Source organism: Piliocolobus tephrosceles, chromosome 10 (genome assembly GCF_002776525.5).
Source record: "Piliocolobus tephrosceles isolate RC106 chromosome 10, ASM277652v3, whole genome shotgun sequence".
Lineage (NCBI taxonomy): Eukaryota > Metazoa > Chordata > Mammalia > Primates > Cercopithecidae > Piliocolobus > Piliocolobus tephrosceles.
Window position 1 is genome coordinate 126,601,184 of NC_045443.1, and position 8,223 is coordinate 126,609,406.

Genomic DNA, 8,223 nt, shown 5'->3' on the forward strand with positions numbered 1-8,223 from the left:
GTACGTAATTCCTCCTTTAGCTCTGAGAGGTTTGATGGACTGAAGCCTTCTTCTCTCATCTCATCAAAATCATTCTCTGACCAGCTTTGATCCGTTGCTGGCGATGGGCTGTGCTCCTTTGCAGGAGGAGATGAGCTCTTATTTTTTGAATTTCCAGCTTTTCTGCCCTGCTTTTTCCCCATCTTTGTGATTTTATCTGTCTCTGGTCTTTGATGATGGTGACGTACTGATGGGGTGTTGGTATAGGTGACCTTCCTGTTTGATAGTTTTCCTTCTGACAGTCAGGACCCTCAGCTATAGGTCTGTTGGAGATTGCTTGAGGTCCACTCCAGACCCTGTTTGCCTGGGTATCAGCAGCAGAGGTTGCAGAAGACAGAATATTGCTGAACAGCGAGTGCACCTGTCTGATTCTTGCTTTGGAAGCTTCCTCTCAGGGGTGTACTCCACCCTGTGAGGTGTGGGGTGTCAGACTGCCCCTAGTGGGGGATGTCTCCCAGTTAGGCTACTCAGGGGTTAGGGACCCACTTGAGCAGGCAGACTGCCCCTTCTCAGATCTCAACCTCCATGTTGGGAGATCCACTGCTCTCTTCAAAGCTGTCAGACAGAGTCGTTCGCGTTTGCACAGGCTTCTGCTCCTTTAGCTGAGCCCTGTCCCCAGAGGTGCAGTCTACAGAGACAGGCAGGTTTCCTTGAGCTGCTGTGAGCTCCACCCAGTTCGAGCTTCCCAGCGGCTTTATTTACCTACTTAAGCCTCAGCGATGGTGGGCGCCCCTCCCCCAGCCTCGCTGCTGCCTTACAGTTAGATTGCCGCAGACTGCTGTGTTAGCAAGGAGGGAGGCTCCGTGGGCGTGGAACCCTCCCGGCCAGGTGTGGGATATATTCTCCGGTGTGCCGGTGTTATAGCGCAGTATTGGGGTGGGAGTTACCCGATTTTTCCAGGTGTTGTGTGTCTCAGTTCCCCTGGCTAGGAAAAGGGACTCCCTTCCCCCTCGCGCTTCCCAGGTGAGGCGATGCCTCGTCCTGCTTCAGCTCTCGCTGGTCAGGCTGCAGCAGCTGACCCGCACGGATTGTCCGGCACTCCCGAGTGAGATGACCCCAGTACCTCAGTTGAAAATGCAGAAATCACCGGTCTTCTGTGTCGCTCGCGCTGGGAGATGGAGACTGGAGCTGTTCCTATTCGGCCATCTTGCTCCGATCTGATGGTTTTATAAGGGGCTTTTCCCCCTTTGCTCTGCACTTCTCCTTGTTGCTGCCATGTGAAGAAAGAGGTGTTCGCTTCCCCTTTCATCAAGACTGTAAGTTTCCTGAGGTCTCCCCAGCCCATTGGAACTGTGAGTCAATTAAACCCTCTTTCCTTTGTAAATTATGCAGTCTTGGATATGTCTTCATTAACAGTGTGAGAACAGACTAATACAGACATGGATGTGGTGTAGTGGGTAAATTAATAAGTAGGTAGGCTTTCCATAATCTACATAAGCTTATGAACTATATCTGATGAAATACTTTGAACAGAAACCAGAGAGGCAGCAGAGCAGTTTTACAAATTCAGCCCCAGGAGTCAGCCTGAATGTGAGTACTGGCCCAGCAACTTTCTAGCTGTGTGATCCTGGTTAAGTTATAGAACTGTCTGAGCTTCAGTGTCTTCATGTGTAAAAGGCAGGTAATGATAACCAGGTTGTTGGAAGAAATAAGCTAATGCATGTAAAGGACTCAGCATATGTTCTGCACAGAGTAGGTGGCTGAGAAGTATAGACTATTAATAGCAACAACAGCAATAAACAAAAAAATTGTGTATGGCTATGAATTTTTCTCTTGAAATAGATTTCTAGGAATTCTTTTAATTCTTATGCATCCAAATTTGCTGAAGGCTAACAGCAAATTTTCAGTGACTTGGTGACCTCAGGGATGTCAACAAGCTTAACATTACCAATCCTTTGGGTTAAATCTCAGGCTTTCTGGTCAACTGAAGGAGCTGGGGTTTAATAAACACGTGAGACATCTCCTTGCCAGAAGAAAGGAAACAACGTTTCTAGAAAGCAGCATTATTTCAGTTAATATGATAAACTGTTGGGATATCATCATATTCTTTAAACCAACTTGGTTTATAATTCATAATGCCTACTGGTAAAGTGTAAATGAGAATAGAAATTGAATACGCCTTCACTCCTGGCTCATCAGGAGTAGCAGCTGGGAAGAAACTGCAGGCATGGCATGAGCAAAATGCGTTTAGACCCTCTGCCTGTATCTTTCAATAAATGCTTAGAATTTTGTGTTACACTTGCATACATTTAGGAATTTTTTTTCAGTGTTTTAAAGTTCTATTCATTGTCGATAACACCAGGAGAGGCATGGGTGTTAGTTGTTTTGTTGAAGACTTTGCTGTTGGATGAGCCAGATATGGTAACTATATACTGCAGCTTTGTCCTGAGTGGGCTGGAAAAGGTGAAACAGCACCCTAGGAAGGTCCTCTCAGTACCTCAGTAAGGAAACTTACCTGAGGCCAGGTCATTGCACAAGATGAGGTCATTGCACAAGATGAAGTTGCACAAGACAAGGTCGTGTCATGGTGAGGTTTCTGGTGGTGAGGAGTGTGGCTGCTGCCCTTGGGAACACAGGGGTTCCTTTCAGGCAATCAGGGAGCTTCTCTCCACTTCCCAGTTCTGGAGTGTTCAGAAGCGTGGCAGTGCCCCTTAGTCTCAGATGTGTAGTTAATCAAAAAAGTACACACTTGAGGCCGGGTGCAGTGGCTCACACCTGTAATCCCAGCACTTTGGGAGGCCAAGGTGGGCGGATCACTTAAGGTCAGGAGTTTGAGACCACCCTGGCCAATATGGTGAAACTCTGTGTCCACTAAAAAAAAAAAAAAAAAAGTACGCATTTGAGATTAAGCTTGGCCAGGTACAGTGGCTCATGCTTGTAATCCCAGCAGTTTGGGAGGCCAAGGCAGGAGGATCGCTTGAGCCCAGGAGTTCGAGACCAGCCTGGGCCACATAGTGAGACCCTGTATTAGTTCTCACACTGCTATAAAGAACTACCTGAGACTGGGTAATTTATAAAGAAAATGGGTTTAATTGGCTCAAGTTCCCCAGGCTGTACAAGAAGCACAGCCGGGGAATGCCTCAGGAAACTTTCAGTCACAGCGGAAGGCGAAGGGGAAGTAGGCGCGCGTCTTACGTGTCTGGATCAGGAGGAAGAGCTCAAGGCTGGAGGTACCACACACCTTTAAACAGCCAGATCTCCCGAGAACCCCATCACGAGACAACACCGGGGGATGATGCTAAATTGTTAGAAACCACCCCCATGATCCAATCACTTCCTACCAGGCCCCACCTCCAACACTGGGGATTACAATTTAACAGGAGATTTGGGTGGGGACACAGATTCTAACCATCAGACCCCATTTCTAATATGTATATATATATCTTATATATGTACACATATATGTCTATATATGCATATGTACACATATACATATATACATGTGCGTATACATACAATACATATATTACATATTATGTACTATATACATATATATGTGACATTAAGCTTATAGATTATTTTGTATTGGCGGTGCTGTCTGTAGCTCTCATTGTTATTTTCTTCTAGTATTTTTCTAATAAGACATTGACATTTGACTTTTTTCTTCTGCAACACATATAGCAGTTACTATGTTCCAGGCACAGTTCTAACAGCAGTCAGAGAGGTAGCAGAGCATAGTTTTACAAATCCAGCCCCTGGAGTGGGCCTGAATGTGAATACAGGCTCTGCACTTCATGTCTTCTAAGTCATTTACTCCTCCGAGCAATCCCAAGGTTCTAGAGTTCTCACTGGACAGATGAGCAAACTAACATGCAGAGAGGTCCGTTAATGTGCATGAGGCTAGTTTGGTGCCTGGGGGGGCCTTGACCCTGGCCCTCTGTATCCGGAGTCCCCTCAGTCTGGTGCTGCCTCTTTCTGATCTCCACATATCCACTATCCACTACGAGTTTGCTTAAAAACTTGTGGCCTGTCTTTGAGGAGCAATAAGTTTGAACACGTTGCCATTAATTTTTGTGTGAATTCAACAATTGTGTTATTAGCCTTCAGGGATGCAACAGGACGGAACACAGTCCCTGCCCCAAAACACCTGTTTCTTCCAGATGCAAAGTAGGAGTCAAGTTGGGACTGGAGGATGTTAGGTTGTGACTAATGCAAAGGCTGCCCCTGGCCTTTAAAAAGTTGAGGTGGAATTCACATGCCACGAAATTCACCATTTTAGAGTGCACAAGCCAGTGGGCTTTAGTCTATTCACAAAGTTGTGCAACCATCACGTCTATCTCATTCCTGAATATTTTTCTCACCCCGAAAGGATACCCTCTATCCACTAAGCCGTCACTCCCCATTTCCCCCTCACCCCAATAACCCCTAATTAGATCCTAAGCAAGCCCTGGGTAACCGCTAATCTACTTTCTGTCTCTATGATTTGCCTGCTCTGGCCATGTCATAGACATGGAATCACACACTCTGTGGTCTTTTCTGTCCGGTGTAACTCATGTGGCATCGTGTTTCCCAAGCTCACCCTTGTTGTGGCTTAAGTCAGCACTTCCTTGTCACGGCTGAGTGCCACTCCTTTGTATGGACAGGCATGTCACCATTACTCATTCATCAGCTGATGATCAGGTCCTGGCCTTTCCAACTGTTTCTGAGAAGTCATCCTGTTAAAAAATATTTTGATATGGTCAGACCTTTAGTCATAGACTTCCTAAGGATTCCAACCTATTCTGCCTGAATGATTTTATGACAAAATCCTTCTGCACCATTTAAGCAACACTTTCACTGCAAAATTCAGTTGTTGTCCAATTGTCCCATTTCTGGAAACAACTCTGTCTCAAGACCTTAAGTTGACTGAAGGGTTCTCACTCGCCACACTCGGGTGTAACCATACAGGCTCCTAACCAGAGCCTATACGTGTTCTTTGGAACATTCTCTCTCTTCTTTCTCTTTTTTGAGACAGAGTTTTGCTCTGTCACCCAGGCTAGAGTGCAATGCCGCAATCTCAGCTCACTGCAACCTCCGCCCCTGGTTCAAGTGATTCTTCAACTTCCTGAGTAGCTGGGATTACAGGCACTTGTTACCACGCCTGGCCAATTTTTGTATTTTTAGTAGAGACAGGCTTTCACCATGTTGGCCAGCAGGTGGGGCTCGAACTCCTGATCACGTGATCCCCGCTTCCTCGGCCTCCCAAAGTGCTGGGATTGCAGGCTTGAGCCACCATGCCCGGTCTCTCTCTTTCTGTTTTTTTTTTTTTTTTTAACTATTATTTTTATCATTTAATAACTGGGCTCATAGTACCATTTCCTACTACTTTTTTCCCTCTCTGAATTGTTGAGTCTGGCTCTGCTGCCATTCGGTGTTAATTTGCTGGAGACTTAGCCTCATTTCAGGCTTTTGCTAACATGAATCTTTCTTTCTTTCTTTCTTTTTTTTTTTTTAACTGTTTTAAGATCATTTCTTAGAACACAGTCATTCAGAAGCCATTGAGACATCAGGCGCAGGAAGGAAGGTGGGCTGGAGCAGGCCCTGTGAAGGACCAAGGACAAAGTAATAGCCGCGGTTATGAAATTGCATTTTATTCTGTTAAAGACTAATGTATGCCTGATAACCTAGCAATAATCCGTAAGTTTGGTAGTTCACAACATTTTTAGAAAGCACATACGATTAACATTCAAATAAGGCACTATAAAAAGTTTTATAAAGAATGAAGTGTTTACTATAATTCTTTTAAGAAACTTTGGTTCATCTTGAAAGCTCAGTGAATTTTTAAAGTATCAGAAGAAAAGGAAAATAAAATTCTCCCCCCAAAATACATAAGAACTAACTTACTGGTACTTGTATTTTAAGTACGTGGAAAAAAATGGAACAGATTTTTAAAGGCAATTAATAACAGCTTGTACGAGGGCTTGTTTCATTTGATTTGGCACCAAGTCAAGTTAAGAGTAAATACGCCATGGAAGACGCCGTCAGGTATTTCCTCCACCTCTCATATTGCCCCACTTCTACCAGACCACACAGCACGTCAGCAACCATCCTTGCTGCCCCACTCAGGAATCACTTTAGATTCCAATTTTGTTTGTTTGTTTGTTGTTTTTTTGAGATGGAGTCTCGCTCTGCCTCCCAGGCTGGAGTGCAGTGGTGGCAATCTTGGCTCCCTGCAACTTCTGCCTCCCGGGTTCACACCATTCTCCTGCCTCAGCCTCCTGAGTAGCTGGGGCTACAGGCGCCCGCCACCACACCCGGCTAATTTTTTGTATTTTAGTAGAGACGGGGTTTCACCATGTTGGCCAGGGTAGTTTCAATCTCCTGATCTCATGATCCACCCGCCTCGGCCTCCCAAAGTGCTGGGATTATAGGCGTGAGTCATTGCGCCCGGCCTACGTTCCAGTTTTTAAATGGCTTCTCAGATGACACCAACAAAGTTTCTTTCCCCTTAAAATAAGGTGGCGGTGAATGCTCACAGATATCGATTTCTTTGATCAGGAACAAAGAACTCCTTCAGGAAACTCACTTACTTTCCTGGTCCTTGTTAACCTATTGTGTACATTCTTTCTACTGGCACACCTGTTTACTAATTATGATTGATTGCTATTTATGCCAAAGGAGCATTTCCCAGGCATCTCTCATCTATTTACTCACGACAAAGCGTGCTTACTTTATTTACATAGTGCCACGGGTTTTCTTTTTTCTTTTCTTTTCTTTTTTTGGCAGGGGGTGGTACTGCAACTTGTTATTTATCAGGGCAGATCATACATTTGGATCAAGTAGATCCTAAAACATGTTTCTTAACCTGAGTCACATCTGAAAACATACAGATTTTAATTACATTTTGTTGAAAATTCATTCAACTTTGGTGCTTTTCCAAGGACTCATAATGTCAATTTCTGACATAAGTCATAACCCTCGGTACATACGTATATTCAAGGGAAACAAGTCATCTTAAAGTAATATTTTTCTATATACTAATGGATACATTTTGTAGCAAATTGAAAATTCTGAGTAAACTGAAAGTATGCTTAACAACAAAATAAATACAGCATGTATGGTTAGCATATACATGTCTTAGTAGCAGAGAATTTGTGTCTTACAACAAATCTGTAAGCCCAGTTGCTTTCTTTCTAGAATTTAATATAGTGTCTCACCATGTTCCACACTGTTGGAAATGTCTTTTTTGCCATCAGTCTGTGCAAACATTTCTGATCACCTATTTTCCCCCAATGGCATGTAACTTTGTTTTAACTTTTCCAGGAAAATACGGAAACTTTATCAACCACTTATTAACTGAACAAAAAGTTAGATTACTACCAAATGCTCTTTTAATTTTGCTCTAACAGATGTTTTAAAAGTTCAGACATCACTGATGTTTTTGAAGATAGCTGCATAAAACACACTAGGTGATTTCAAAGGATGAATCTTAGTATCTGACTCACTTGGCACATCCTTAGCATCTAGAATAAAATCAGCAGAAATAAAAGTAATATAATTTTCAAAGAAATCATACATACTGGAAGTCTTAGGAAAAACAGCTTCTAAATGCAAGGACTATGAGATGTGCTCATCTTACTACTAATAGTGCCACACATTTTTCCTCACGGAGTAACTGAAGCTTTCTGGCTTGTTTGAGGAACTTTAGTTTGTAGGAAAGCATAATCACAGGGCCAAATCTTCTTGGTTTCTATTCCGGAGAATGTTTCCAACACCTCTTTTTTTTTGGTAATATTCCAGGACTGGCTTTGTTTGGCTTCCCAAGCCTAGTCTCCCGATAACCGTCTCTGGTTTGTCATCCTCACGCTGAATGAGAGGCTCCCTGTCAGAGCATCAGTGCCCACAGTTTTGGGAGGGTTGAATTCAATGTTGTAGACTCGGCCGCTGGCGGGATGAATCCAGCGAGCCAAGTAAGGCGTTGTTTAATGACCTAAAAGGACACATTCAGGTTAATCACTGTGTCGATCTGATCTGCTCTATCTAGGGCTTCTGCCTGTGAAAGTGTCCTTGGAAAACCATCCAACAGCTAGACTAGGTGAGATTTTGCAGCTCCTGAAGGGTCAGCTGAGATGACATAATCTGGAATGAGTTTCTCTTGGTCAATGAAAGCCTTGGCTAACATGCCAATTTCTTTCTTTCTTTCTCTCTCTTTCTTTTTCTTCCTTCCTTCCTTCCTTCCTTCCTTCCTTCCTTCCTTCCTTCCTT

At 43.8% G+C, this 8,223-nt stretch overlaps 1 protein-coding gene and 1 pseudogene across 10 annotated transcripts in view; one reads left to right on the forward strand and one right to left on the reverse strand.

Annotated features, from left to right (window-relative positions):
* Window positions 1-8,223, forward strand: part of GLT1D1 (glycosyltransferase 1 domain containing 1) — a 128,996-nt gene that overhangs the window by 82,802 nt on the left and 37,971 nt on the right. The window lies entirely within an intron of this gene.
* The window catches only part of LOC111522973, a 1,152-nt pseudogene continuing 551 nt past the window's right edge, over window positions 7,623-8,223 (reverse strand).